The sequence below is a fragment of the Anabrus simplex genome, chromosome 11 (assembly GCF_040414725.1).
Source record: "Anabrus simplex isolate iqAnaSimp1 chromosome 11, ASM4041472v1, whole genome shotgun sequence".
Taxonomy (NCBI): Eukaryota; Metazoa; Arthropoda; class Insecta; order Orthoptera; family Tettigoniidae; genus Anabrus; species Anabrus simplex.
The window spans coordinates 85,200,512-85,215,849 of record NC_090275.1 but is presented as its reverse complement, the minus strand read 5'-3'; the positions used below and the strand labels follow the sequence as shown (position 1 = coordinate 85,215,849).

At 38.9% G+C, this 15,338-nt stretch overlaps 1 protein-coding gene across 1 annotated transcript in view; it reads right to left on the bottom strand.

Moving 5' to 3' along the window:
- The window catches only part of LOC136883438 (fatty acid synthase), a 560,183-nt gene that overhangs the window by 497,547 nt on the left and 47,298 nt on the right, over positions 1-15,338 (bottom strand). The window lies entirely within an intron of this gene.

The window sequence follows — 15,338 nt, the reverse complement described above, 5'->3', positions numbered from 1 at the left end:
CATATAATTGTGTTGAGGCGCTGGCCTTCTGACCCCAACTTGGCAGGTTCGACCCTGGCTCAGTCCGGTGATATTTGAAGGTGCTCAAATACGCCAGCCTCGTGTCGGTATATTTACTGGTACCTACGTAAAATGTTTTTCAAAAATCCTAAATTCCGGCATCTCGGCGTCTCCGAAAGAGGTAAACGTATAGCCAATATTATTATTATTCTTTCTTCTTTATGCCCATTATGCGTTTACAATTGTTCGTTGGCTTGATGGTTTTCGCCTTCTTATCCTCAAAAAATCTCTTCATGAATGCATTGTGTTGCATCTTGCGTTCTGTGGACCACTTGCTACCAGTTTCTCCACGAATTTGTGCTTGGCTACTATTGTACTAAAGGCTCCACGATCTTCTATGATGTAGTCCATAATATTCATTTCTTGGAGGTCCACCTTAGTTTCTTCTAGGCAGTTTATTTTGACCTTCTTTGAGTTGATTACTTTAAATAATATTTTGGTGAGTCTGTCACTGTCCACTCTATAGATATGGCCATAGAATTTCAGGCATCTCTTGCGTACGGCATCAGTGAACCTGTCAGTTAATGAGCAGAAGTCCGCTGTTCTCTTAACCCACAATCTATTTTCTCCCATGGGACCAATAATCTTCCGGAGAATTTTCTTTTCTTGCTTTTCAATTTCTATAATTTTAGAGTGACCCCCAAGAGATATTGTTTTTGGGGCGTAAAAAGCTTTCGGCAAAACAACTGTCTTGTAATGTCGTAATTTTGCATTACGTGATATGGCTCTCTTACTATAGTAGTTTCACGTTAGTCTACGCCTTATGGAGTTTAGTGGCTCTTTCTATGTTGGCCCTACTGTTTAGTCCCGATGATATAATGATTTCTCCATTCTGTGTCCAGACATTGAAGAGTTTTGACGAGTTCGGTGGTGCAAAGAAGTTGTCGAGTTGAATAGGACCCACGGTATCGTTTCGGTTATACGACTGTAAGTTCTGTATTTCATCTTGTTCCTGTTGGTGTTGTATGACTAGAGAGTAGGGTTTCCAACCCTACGGTGTAGTATGGCAGAGGCCAGTGATGGAGATGATGCTCTAGTGGAGTATAATAATGTGATTATTGATAGCGATACCTTAATTATGAAGGATATTATTGTCTTAGATTTTGAGATGCAGTCTGGTTCTCAGGCTTTGCCAAAGAAATTGGAACGGGCCAGTATATATTCTAGGAATCCTAAGCTCTATTATGAAAACCATTCAGGTCCTTATATTGTTCTTGTGGAAGCTGATACTGCGAATACAAATCTAGGTAACCTTCATTCGATACCTCTTGGTACTTTTTTTATGAACTCGCAATGGGCGTAACAGAATTCAAAATGAGTTTACATCTCGGATGAAGGCCAACCTTTTTCTTTTCAATCCCATTCTTAAGGAACAGAAGTTATCGGTGTATATTCCGTCATCGTGCCTCAATAAAATTGGTTTAATTAGGGGTGTAGACAAAATCATTACTGAGGAGGGGATTATCAAATATGCAGAATCATCTGGTCCAATAGTGGCTGCCAAACGAATGAATCGAAGGTCATCGCAAGATGGTGTTATTAAATATATACCGATTGGGACCTTTAAGATTACTTTCCAATGTCAGGTGCTACCACAATATGTGGCTTTATATAGAGTTCGGTCAGAAGTGCAACGTTTTGTTTCCCAGCCACTTATACTGCTAAAATTGCCGGGCGAAATCTCCACGTACTTTAAATGTGCGCAAATACATGATTCAAATACCTGTACCGCTACTAGCTTTCAATGCAATTATGGTCTGGGTGATAACGAGGCGGGATCGTCAAATTGTCCGGAAGACAAAAAGCAGCAAGAAATCAAAAAGTAAGTGGCTTTAGAAAATAAATCCTGTTCGGAAGTTACCTCCTTCTCAACTCCCTTCACTAATAGGTTCCAGCCACTGATGGCTCCACATCACTTTCCTCCGTTGCCCAGTACGAAAAGCCAGAGATCTACGGATCCCTCCCCCCAGAAAACATAAATTTAGCGCTGTGGTCACCTCATCTTCTCCCAAAGTTGACCGCATCCCCGGATTTGATGTCGGTGGCTACAAAGAACTGCTCGTAGCACCAAAGTTACTAGATCAGTGACTCTGAAACAACCCTGTTTTACCATTAATCCTAACGTGGAACTTGCCAGTACCTCTAACGTAAAGTCCCCATTAGTGGAAACAGTTAAACTCGCACTTTCTGGGGAAATGATCCAAGCATTCTCGGAAAAAATGTCGCAGCAGCAGGCAGAGGACAATTCAAAATGGGTTCATCTATTAAACCGCATACATGAGGATGTATTAACACTAACGCAACCTTTAATCCATAACTTACCTAAGTAATGAGAATATTACCATGGAATGCTTATAGTATCCTCAACAAGAGGCACGAGTTATTAATTCGCATAAACCCCACGTCATCTTTCTTAGTGAAACTTGGTTATATCCATCTAGCCGTATTCATATACTGTACCAGGAATGCATAAGCCCTGGCACATTATTGTTATAAATCTTTAAGCATTAAAGAACGGCTGAGTTATAACATCGGAAACAGCTATGCGAAGGAATGTTCTAGTCTCTACTGCTTCGTGCAAGTGTGAGGGAGACAGCGAGAGAGGGGAACAAGGTCAAGTGACGTCAACGCCACATATTTTTCATCTCCCCTATGGAAAAGTCCAGAAATTATTTTGTAACTTCTAAACAGCTTAACACATAAAAATGAGACATACACAAACGTGAAGCCCATATTTCAAATGCATACCAACAAAAATTTGAGATCGATCCATCCATTCGTTTAGAAGGTATGACAAGTAGAAATTTATCCTACGTAACCACTCATCTGTCATTTGACACAGTGAATTCGCCTCCAGCGGGGTATATGTAGCTCAACGACTTGAGAGGGACAGTCAGTTGAAATGTGCAACTCAATCATGACTGAAGGTCATGCTGCTTCGTCGCGTTGCGCGAGAAACGAGTAAGTCGTATTGTAAGACTTTGAATTTCATTGTGCGAGATCCTAATGAGTGGAAAACTTCAACCGCGTCGTAAACGTGTGGAATATTATAAAGTGTTATAAAATTGAATTTCGTCGTATAAGACTTACGAATTACTTGAATAAATGGTGGTCTCGTGATATTAACTGTGTATTTAGGTAGAACTTAGAATACAAGTGTTAAATTTGCCAAGTTGACAGCCTTATCCACTTTGTTAGTTCGACGCATATTTGAACTCTGTTGCGATCAGGTACGGTAATAATCATATTGGGAAAATGTGCGTGATAAATTAAACTTTCAACTAGTGACAACTTCATGAGTTCTGAGACATGTTTCTCGTCTATAATTACGATTATGAACTATTTTAAGTATTATCCCAATCGAATATTCAGAGATTGATAGGACTGAGTGTAGTCAATTTTCACGTATTTTCTTGAATATTCGACTAGTGTCGTGAGAAAAGGGCTGAATATTAAGGACATGTTGGTGATATTAGGTAATACGAACCCTTATCATGAAAACTCACAAATAAAATCCACTTAAGCAGTGAATGTCAGAATTATAGAGCCTGTTGTAGAAGTTGTGTTAATTGCATTTACTTGTGAATTTAATGGACTGTGACACTCGTTCTAATGCTGAATTTACTACATACTGTAATTTGTGGATATTATGAACTGTGCTAATGTCTAATTTCATGTCATACCAACCGTGTAGTGAAAGACTGTGCTTTCGACTTCAGAAGTGATCTCATTTTATTACCACAGAAACTTGATGTGTAGTTCGAACTGTGACATAGACTGTGCTATTTCAAGTCACATATTCACTGCCATTTTATAAAAGTGCAAGTACAAACTGCGCATTTAAACTTATCTCTGTATGGAATGTAACTCATTATTAAGAACTGACAGTGCCACATCGCGCAATATAGTGCCAATTGGACTTTCCCGTGTTTCTACATTTCGTTTTAAAACACCGGAAATCTCGGCGATGTATCTTAATCTCACACTACTTTGAACGTCGTATCCAGCGTAGGACAAGCAACTTCGAGGGATTATTCGTAGTATCTTCGAGGGATTATTCGTGGTAACTTCGTGGAATTAAGACGTGGTAACTTCGTGGGATAGAACGTGGTTCACTCTGCTGGTGCTAAGTTCGACTCCAGGCTGTTCGCTGCAAAAGTTCCAGTCATCGAGCTGCGGAGCCGTGCTTCAACTACTCTTATAAAAAGAACTCAGGTGATATAAGTGTATTTCACATTTTCTTGAGTGAGTAATTACAATTAAACATTAACTGACTTATTAATTAGGCACTCAATCATTCTCAATATTCAACAGTGCTACGCGTATTAAGTGAAAAGTGCCTGGTCTAACAAAGTAATTTTTGATCGAGTGAATTCCAATCCTACTACTTATAGAAATTGTGGGAGGTCATTTAACAAGAATGCCCCTTATTTGATCCGATCCGCAAGCGTATCTTAACACCGCTTCTACAAAAACAGTTTCCTCTGCCTACTCAATTATGATGCTTAATTCTATCTCCGACCCCTCGTATTGCTGAAGTCCTGTCTTTGATTTTGTCGGGTATCAACATTGAAATTTGATGTATTTTTCTCATCTACAAATCCGGAATATATATAGACATATCCTTTCGTTGTCGTGGAAAATACTGTCGATCTGACCTATTAGTGTTTAACGGATTCCTTTCTTTCATGGATTTGACTACTCCATTTTGATCACTATGATTATTATTTTTCCAAATTTTTCGCATCATCCTTCATAGGTATGGTATTTCTTATCACAACGAATAGTGGCTGGGTGAATCGCAGTCCGATAAACAAATGAGAAGAGGAAGAAAAAGACACCTGAAACATTGTGCCGTTTTCCATCACTAGAGGAATATTTTTGCTCTGTTGATGTGGATGATTATTATGATTATTATTCGTGTTATTAGATAATTGTGTATTGTTTCATACGCCGTAAATTACATATTTTTTAACTGTTACTTTCGTCAGTCATCTCAAACTAATTTTGCTTATACATTTATAAACTACCTAAAAAGAAAACATAGGGTAACGGAATTATACTTGAAAAAGAAACAAATTAACTAAAATATAATTATAATTATATAATTATATTTTCAGGTAGTTTATCAATTTGAAAATATTCTGAATGAAAATCATGAACTTCACACTAAAACCAATGTGTTTTTAATTCAAATATTTTCAATAATAAATAGCTGAGTACTTTAAACTGCTCTCCTGAGCAATTCTATTTTTTTAACTATTTTCTTTACGTCGCACCGATACAGATAGGTCTGATAGCAACGATGGGGTACGAAAGGCCTAGGAATGGGAATGAAAGGGCCGTGTCCTGAATTAAGGTACAGCTCCAGCATTTGCCTGGCATGAAAATGGGGAAATATGTAAAATTCTATTTTTTGACATAGTATATTATGCCTCCGAGGTACAGTGCTCCCAGTATTTAGACCACATCTCTTGCACCTATGCTGCGCACCATCTAATCCTACTCTGCGGACCTTGATTTAAGCATAATACATTTAATTTTCTGAGTTTGTATCCCTTCCATGATAGTTAAGCTAACTGTTTCCAATCAGCGGCCAGCAGCTAACTATAAAAGAGCAGCTTATTTCCTGGGGCTAATCCCCAAGAAATCAAAATCAAGCTGATAAAAATCACCAAAAATTAAAATCTCCCCCTTAGCCAAAAGGCCCATTTTCTCACTTCAAAAAACAATCTCCTTCAATTCCCATCTCCAAATAGTAAACATCTCCAACGCCACCTCTTCCCCTGGCCAGAGAAAAATTGACACTTTCTAAGTGGCCCAACTCACTTAAGGGAGGAATGAAAACGCACCCGCAGCAGCCTGGGGATGTATTCCTAAACTCCAAAGAAGAAAATTCAAATATTTAAATACAAAATTTTACGCAGAATGACAAAAGCCCCATTGTTGAAATCGAAGAGGGAGATACGAAGACAACTTCATATTCCCACTATTGGATATCAGGTCCGGAAAGAAAGCTAAGATGGCGAAGTCCAAGATACTCCTTATTCAGCCCAACGACCAATAGATTAAGGGACTGGGCAGAAAATAATGGTATAATCTCTAAATACCAGGGAGGATTTATGAGGGGGAGACAAACAATAGATAATATCATGACTGTAAAAATGCTAGCCGAGAAATACACAGTGCGGGGAAGTGGCAGCATATTTTTGGCAGCGGTCGATTTTGAGAAAGCGTTTGATACAGTAAGCAGAAGGGCGTTAATAGAAAAATTAGGGAGGCTGGAAGTTTCTAGGAAAATGATACGTGCGATAGAGGCACTGTATCACAGAGTATACAGTAGCGTCAAACTAGAGGACAATGTAATATGTAAACCAATAGAGTGTAAGCTGGGACTCAAACAAGGATGCAAACTATCGCCCATATTATTTATATTATTTATAAATGACATACTGAACGAACACGGTGGGGCAAGGTGGGCTGTACCAGCGGTGGGTAACATGGAGATCCCAGACCTGATTTTCGCTTATGTTATTTTGCTAATGACGTTGAGTAGGGGTGGATTGAAGAAAAGTCTGGATAAATTAGTAGATTACGCAAATAAATGGTCGTTGAAAATTAACTACAATAAAACGAAGGTGATGATTGTAAGTAAGAGAAGGAGGGTAAAAAAGTGAAGGAATGGTGGCTACAGGGGGCAAGAATAGAGGAAGTAGATAGATTAGAATATCTGGGGATGTTACTGAATAAAAAAGGACGGTGGGAAGACCACATCAAGAGATGCAAACTCAGAGGGATTGCAGCCCTCGCAGCAATAAAAATTCTAGTAGCCAAATGCCCAGGAGTACGCTATAAAATACTCAGGCTATTACTAAAATCTCTGGTCCTGAGCAGAGCTTTATATGGGGTTGAATTGTGGGGATTATAAAAGAAAAGGGTCGGCCTGAATCAAGTAATATATAAATTCAGTAAGTCTGTTATGATGCTACCGCAATGTACAGCCAATGTAGGGGCATTAATCTTATGCGGAGAATTTATCGAGTTAAACTGTGTTAAAAGGGTATTAAATTATTGGTCCAGACTAAGACGGGGAGGCGGCGATTTTCTGATGCAGGAAGTATATAGTTATGAACTGGAAGGAATGTATGATGAGAGTTTTTTTAGCAAAAATCAAAATTTATGTTGAGGAATCGGGTACGGGATATATCTGGCGAGAGGGATGTAAGGGGAAAAATAGCAGAATGCAGAGGGCCCTGATAATGAGAATTAAGGATATTCAGATGCAGAATTGTTTGGAAGAATGTAGAGAAAGGCACTCGCTCAGCTTATTCTATAAGGTCTATCATATCTCCAACTTAAGTATAAGATTTGGCGATGGAAGAGTTAAGGGTGGGTTATTATGGTGGTTGATGGGGCTGCATAGAAACAAAGGATGGATCAGAAGCAAAGAGAACTCTCAGTGTATACTATGCAAGGCTAAGAATGATGATTTACATTTACTTTGTGATTGTATAGGAACAGAGAAACTAAGAGCAAAATTTCTAAATACTAAGCAACAGAAAATGTGTAGACAAAAAGATCAGCAGAAAATTATTATATGGGTAGCGAAACAGTGGAGAAACGACAGCTGCCTGAATAAGTTCGTATGTGCAGTGAAAAAGGAATATCTGAGAGAAATACGAGGTGGAGTAGATAGCATAAATAGGTCAGTAGGAAATTGGCACTCAGCACTTTAAATATTTGGAACGTCAGCTTGTAGTAATAATTTCATTGGACATGCTGACAGGGTAGGATGCAGAAGTAGGTTTACATGGTTGCGACAGCTTGCTCCTTTTTTATCCTTTGTCTTATCTTGTTTGTTATGTAGCATCAGTAATTTAAAAGCATTATAATATTATTATTTGCAGGAAGCTAGCAGCATGATACTCAGTTGTATACATTTAGGCAAGTGCGTTTTTCTCACTATTCACACATAGTAGGGGATCGTAAGGAGTGATGGGCAAGGGAGAGCAGGACATAACCGTAAGAGAGCGGGTGGGACGGGCCCACCCTAAATATGTAAAAGAAGGGAGAAATGTATAGGTGGGATAAAGAGGAGGGCGGCTCCAGCTTTACGTGGCCAGCAGCAATGGAATGGTGAGAGAAACGCACTGTCATCTGGCAAAGTTGTTGGGGTCTTCCTTAGGGCCTCACGGATAGGGCCGGTCGTGTCGCCATCGGGAGGGCGGCTTCTTCTCACCAAGGGTGATGACACGGCCGGGCAGTAGCGGTAGATTGCCCTTAATATTAGTTCTTGCTTTTATTTTATTATCCCTTAATGTTCATTTAATTTGTTTCTTACTATTAAGTGTAGACGATTGGCGTGACATGTAGGGACTGAGGATGACTGCTGTGGTGGCCCTCCCTTGGGAGTGTCACGTTTCTGGGGTATCCAATGAATCTCATGGCATGCCCAGGAATTTTGTATTTCTGCTTTCCTATTTTGTTGTCAGCTGCCCTTGTGAACATGTATTGGGGCTAATTCGCCTGTTATGTTCAATAAATACAACACAGTCCAACGACCAAGGAGTCCCCATGCTTAAATAGGTCATAAGAACCAAGAAACCCACCACACGACTTAAATATCGGGACCCTTGGCTCACTTATGGCCTGGATTAAGTACCCCTTTCGGTCTTTTCCAAATTAAAACACGCCATTCACTAATTATTACCTAAACATCAAAATTACGACCCTGGAAAGACCTGTTTCTGAAGGAGGTAGCCCCTCTCCCACAGTCACTAACTTACATAAGAAATTTTCCAAAGTAGCGATGAGGGAGTTTCTCGTCTGGCCAACAGGCTATTCTAGCCTACAGTTAGGTCGCTTTTCCCCCAAAAGTGTAAGTGAGCAGAGATTTACCGACTCATTAGTCATTCTCGGAAAAGGATGAGTAAAATGGCATAGTTTTCGCCCTGGGACTCTCCATTTACTCTACCACAGCAAAAAAAGAAAATCAGCGAGTGTCTTCTTATGTGTGTGAATGGACTTGTGATCTTACCGTGTGACTGCTGACTGGTGGACTGAGTAGGCAGGTGATATGTGAATCTATCGCTATACTCGGTGACTCCTCTGCGGGTCGAGGGAGATATTTTTAAAAGACTTCAAAGAGTAATGTAGAAATTCTGTAACTGCAAGGGTACTTATTTATTTATTTATTTATTTATTTATTTATTTATTTATTTATTTATTTATTTATTTATTTATTTATTTATTTATTTATTTATTTATTTATTTATTTATTTATTTATTTATTTATTTATTTATTTATTTATTGTCTTGTTTTATATGGCGGGACTCGGGCTATGAAGCCTGCTATTCTGTCCGACCATACATACACCTACATGAAGAGTTAAATATACACTAAATTATCTACAGTTTAATATCTTAAGGTAGCAATTAAATGTTTTAATTAATCTAATACTTAGCTATGATCTAATCCTACTATGTTATAAGAAATCATTATTATTTATTAACCAGGTTTGACAGAGTTTCTTAAAGCGGAGGTGGTTTGACACGCTTCTAATTTCAGCAGGTAGGGAATTCCAAATTCGGCTGGCGGCGACTATAAATGATCTACTGTAGCCAGTTGAGCGGTGAATGGGAATGCTTAGTAGTGCGGTGGACGATGATCTGGTAGGAATACTAGAAGGTGATGCTAGGTAATGGAATTGTGTGGCAAGGTATTCAGGTGTGTTAAGGTTCAGTATACGATGTAACAGGGAAAGAGTGTGTAAATTTCGTCGCTCTCTTAAGCGTAGCCATGAAAGCCTAGCAAATGCGGGAGAAATATGGCTAAACCTTGGTATATCTGAAATAAATCGAACGCATGCGTTATGTGCCTTTTGGAGCTTGATGGAAAGTGAGGCATTCAGGTTACTGTATACTACATCACAGTAGTCGAATATTGGCATTACCATACTTTGGATAAGCAGTTTTCTTACATTTTGGGAGAGTAAATCTCTGAGTTTTTTAAGGGAATGTAGGGAATAAAACACTCGCTGACATATACCTGTTACATGATCGTTCCAACTAAGGTTTTTATCCATTATCATCCCTAAGTTTTAACTGTGTCTTTGAATTTTAACTGAGTGCCTCTTAATGTTACTGAGTGCGTATGGATGTCTGTAAGCCGTGCGTGGGTTTTTTGGGTAGCTAAAAGAATACACTGCGATTTTTGGGCATTGATTTTTAGTGCATGGTCATCGGTCCACCTACATATTCTTCCTAGGTCGTCGTTCATATTATTTATTGCAGTCGGTAAGTCACGAGGATGTGCATGTGTATATATCGGTATATATCTGCGTACACATGATATTGACAATGTTTAATTACTTGTGTTAGTCCTGAAATGAAGATCGAAAATAGGAGTGGCGCTAGCACTGACCCCTGTTGTATTCCAGTCTCTACAGCTTGCCATGAAGAGAAATTTTCACCTGTAGATACACACTGCCGGCGATCAGAGAGATAGGAATACATCCAGGATAGTGTGCTTTGTGAGAAATTAAGAGCACGTAATTTTGCTATTAGTATGTCCGTGTCAACGCAGTCGAAGGCCTTACTAAGGTCTAGAAGAGTTAAAACAGTAATTTCTCCCTTATCCATAGCTACTCCTATGTCGTTTGTAACTTTAAGCAGTGCAGTAGTTGTGCTATGATTGCTTCTAAAACCAGACTGGTATTTGTCAAGAAGCATATTGTTATTTAAATAAGCGGTTATTTGTCTGTGAACTATTTTCTCCAAAATTTTTGACAGAAATGGTAAAATGCAAATGGATCGAAAGTCTTTGGGTTCCACGGGATTGTTGGTCTTGGGGAGTGGGCGAACAATTGCATATTTCCAAAGGGAAGGGAATATGCCGGTTATCAGTGAGGTATTTATGATATGGGTTAGAGTTGGTAGGATTACATCTAGAGTTTTTAACAGTAACTGTGGAACAATCTCGTCACATCCTCTCGCAGTTGTCTTTATTGATCGTGCAATTTGTCTCACTTACGGTCTTACTTACGGTCTTACTTACGTAGTACTTACGGTTTTATTAAAAAATAGGGGGAATGTTAGAACCTTTGATAGAAGACTAGGGCAAGTTTTGGTTTGCCTCATGTAATATAACCACGCGGGGATAACCTAAATCGTTGCCTATGTTATACTTCTCAAAGTCGTGAAATGCACGTCTCTTCAAGCCAAAAAGCCGGGCAAAGCTGTTCCGACATTCTGCCCCTAGGGGGCTGAATTTAGCGCGGTCCTTGCCTATTCCCATGACGTCCATAATATTTTTATTGATTTGATGATTGTAGTTGACCTCTTACTATTTCCTTTTAATGCTTGGTTACCAGTGGTAGTTTGGTTATGTCTTGGACCTTGTTGATATTTTAACGTTCCATATATGGCTCCAGAGTATTATTTAAATGTTTGTGTGACTTCTAGTTTCACTTATTTTAACATTATGTTGGTGTTCTGCCTATTACTTTGTCTCTCACCATAGCGGGTGGCATACATACTGTTCATTTACTTGTGTGTTTGGTATGGTTGTGTGGTTATGTTTTATATGTGCCGTGGAGAGGAGCATTTATCTTGTTTTCAACGGCAGTATATGGCGAGCCCGGTCTAGAGTACAATTGTTTGATTAATTGTGTCTGTGGCACGCTTCAAGACTTGTAGTCGAAGCTATGTTTGAGACAAGGTCAGGTTAGCTTGAAGGTTAAGAAGGTAAGGGATGAGTACAGTAGTACTTCAATTTTTGGAATTAGTGTGGTGCACACGTTTAGGCCAGATCTTTAGGAGCTCCTTGTCCTGGAAAATATTTGAAACCTACATATCATGTGAAGTGTTTATTTAATGACATTAGACTTGTATGAATGTAGGCTCTGATTGATTGTAGAGGATGACACGAGAAACTGATGGTATGCCATTGCTATGCAAAGAGGAATTTTCTTTAGCTGATTTGTCCCTTTTGTTTATTAATAAATAGCTTAGTTTCTTAAATACAATTTTCTTTAATTGATTTATTAATGCGCACAGTTTGTGCAAAATAAAATTACAAGTACACATCTCTATTAAATAAATAAATAATGTGCAAAAGATAAAGATGTACTAGCTCATGCAGTAGTCTATGATATGTTTTTCCTGATTCACACACTTAAGAACGTGGTAACGTTCACAATGTTACGCAGCTCACAGACACACGTCGAGTTTGGATCATGGTAAAATTTAGTCTTGCACATTTTATGTTGGAAGGCATGCACAGCCAAAGAGGTCACAAAGGGACGTAAGTCCTGATTCGCGTTCATCCATGCTCTGTTCATTATGAACTCGGTCGAGTAGGACTATATCCATATTTTTCTTATTCACAATGTCATTTCTTCCATAACCCACCGGCAGTTGGTCGTAGAAGGCAAAACAAAACCGAATCTTAAGTTCTCCATTAAGAAGGGCTCCCGGGCGAGCTCATATACTAATCTTGAGCGGGTATATTTACTGTAGATACACCAAGAACAGCGTTCAGTATCTCCCTTTTTCCCCATTCCATTGTTCGAAGATCTCCAAAGTTTATCTCAAATTACTTCTATGCTATACTTGAGTACTGGAACGATTTTGACGTCGAAGGCTGCCATGGCGGATCTCATGGACGATCTGGTAATGGCTCTGGTATCAAATATAGCCTTTGTAGCTGCTGTCGCTCGCTGTTTTATACGGGTACGGAACGAGTTCATTGTCTTTTGTAAGGTTATACCCAGATATTTAAAGCTATTAACAGTTTTTAGAGGACAAATATTCTGTGATCTGGGAAGACACGTCCACCCTTCCTGAAAATCATGAGCTCAGTCTTCTCTGCATTAACTTGCATTGTTATCTGCCTGGTTCTCCAGAGCTTGGGTTGCGTTTTATAACTGTATGATGTCATGGGACCCCACAACAATATCGTTCGCATAGATGTATATCTTTGTTTCCTTTGAATCTTCTCTAACTTCCTGAACAGAATAGTGCGCGGGGACATTGAACAGCGGGGTTGAGGGGGTCTCCCTAGAGTACACCGTTCGTCAGTATGATCTGTCTGGAAATTGTTACGTTGTTGGAAATTTGTATGTTATTACTCCTTAATACCTTGTGGATCCAAACTGTGAGTGATTTGTTTTCTTTTACTAAAGAATTTAGTTTCGTGGAGAGGATTGTCCTATTTAGGTTGTCGAAGGCTTCCGAAAAATCTACGAATACTGCATGGAGTTCTCCTTGGGGAGTTCTAAGGGCATTCCCTATGTCATATTTGATATTTCCAATTGCCCGCAGCGTGTTTCGTCCTCTTCTAAAACCAAATATTATCGCCAATTTCTTCGGTGAGACGTTTTGTCGCAAAATTGGTATCCTTAATAGATTATTTTCTAGGGCGATCCCTATGAAGGAATTAGGGTTACACGTATCTCCTTTTCCTTTGTGGATCACCTCTATTGTTTAAGTTCTCCATGATATTGGGATGTACCCTGATCCCAGACATGGATTCATTAGGTCCGTAAATGCTGGAAGTTATATGTTAACTGCTGTCTTGATATGCTGATTAAAGATACCGTCTGGTCCGGATGCTTCCCGTTTTTCAAACTAGACACAACATTCCGAACCTCCTCCACTGTGAACAAGCAGATAATGATGCCGTCAGTTTTGATTCTTTCCTTTTGGTATGCTGTCATTGATCCTTTCTGAGTTAAGATGAAGGTAAATTGCTCCTCCCAAATGGACATATCCATGTTACCAGCAGTTTGGGTTTTCCTGGGTCTTAGTGCCAAGCAAGAGTTTCTCCGTACCCCTTCTACCATCCTGGCCGTTTTAAGTTCGGTGAAATCATTTCAAGGCTTCCTGAGTAAATTCTTATATACCTTTCTGAGGCGACTATAAGCAGTTATGGCTTCTTGATTATTACTGGCTTTTGCTACGTGGAGGACTTCCAGGACTCTTTTTCTTTGTAAGTAGCAGGTTTTATTATTTATTTATTGGTTATAGAATGCCCCGGTGAGCAACCATTTTTGTGATTTTCGTGTTGTTATTGTGGTGATAGATGATCGAATTATATTCTCTGGTACAGTAGCAGCAGAATCCAGATCAACCGCCTTTATTCTATTATTAAAGTGAATGAGTTTGTCTGAACATTGTAGGAAAGTACTTTCATTCAACTTCCGGAAGATATTCTTTGTAAGGCTTTTCTCATTCTTAACTTTTGCATGACCAGCAATTGCAGTTCAATCTTGGTTCTATGCTGCTATTTATAAAGTGTGTTCCATTAATGGGTTAATAGGTTATAAATATATCATCGTTGATCAAGTATAGAATCTTACGTTTGTTCACACATAGGTTCACACATAGCAGTCATGCCGCTGATCATAAAATGTGTTCCATTAATGGTTTAATGGATAATAAACAGTGTGTGGTAAAATTAGGCTGTTAACGCAGGGGGAACTTTTCATGTGGTGCCGTTATTAGTTGAAAATCCGGGTTTGGGTCGTATGGTTTCAATTGTGGTGTAGTTTAGAATGAAAAAAAGGTTATTAAGAAATTGAGCAAACATAAACAAGATCGAATGGTAAGAAAGAGTGTATAACGCACATCTAAGTACTTACATTCCTTGCCTGTCGTTACGTGACTTGGCACACAAGTCGTGTGCTGTGTACGGATTGTTGTCATTGTTGGCTGGAGGTTGCAGCCACGTGGGGGAAGGCTTGAGGGTTCGAGGGAAATGGTGAGTGGGTGAAGACTTGTATTCTCGTTGGATATTCTTTAAAGAATGTATTCATTATTATTTCTTCGGGAAGGGTTTTGAGATTCTCTTATATTTCATTCGGTATACCGTTGGGGTTTGTTATTTGGTCTATGTCGATGAAGACATTTTCGTAAATATTGAGTATGGTACTTTTATTAGACGCTGAAAGGATGGAAATATCTTGTTCTGTTGTATAAAATGAATGGTTTGAGTCCGACATGTGGGAGCACGTGGCAAAATATCTATTGCACTTTTTGACGTTAGTGTGTTCCTGGTAACGAATAAGAAAATTACGTCCTGTTTGGACTATATAACTGGCTTAGCATTCTAAGCAATTTAGTTTGTATACTCCTGAGTTCATGTATTTATTATTGTTACTGTGAATGCTTTAATGATTGTAAAGAATAGTGGAATTGTTATCAGCTGTTCTGAAAGCTATGTTAATTTTTTAAGATGTTCGTAATTTAATAGATTTTATTATTCTTATGCTTATAGG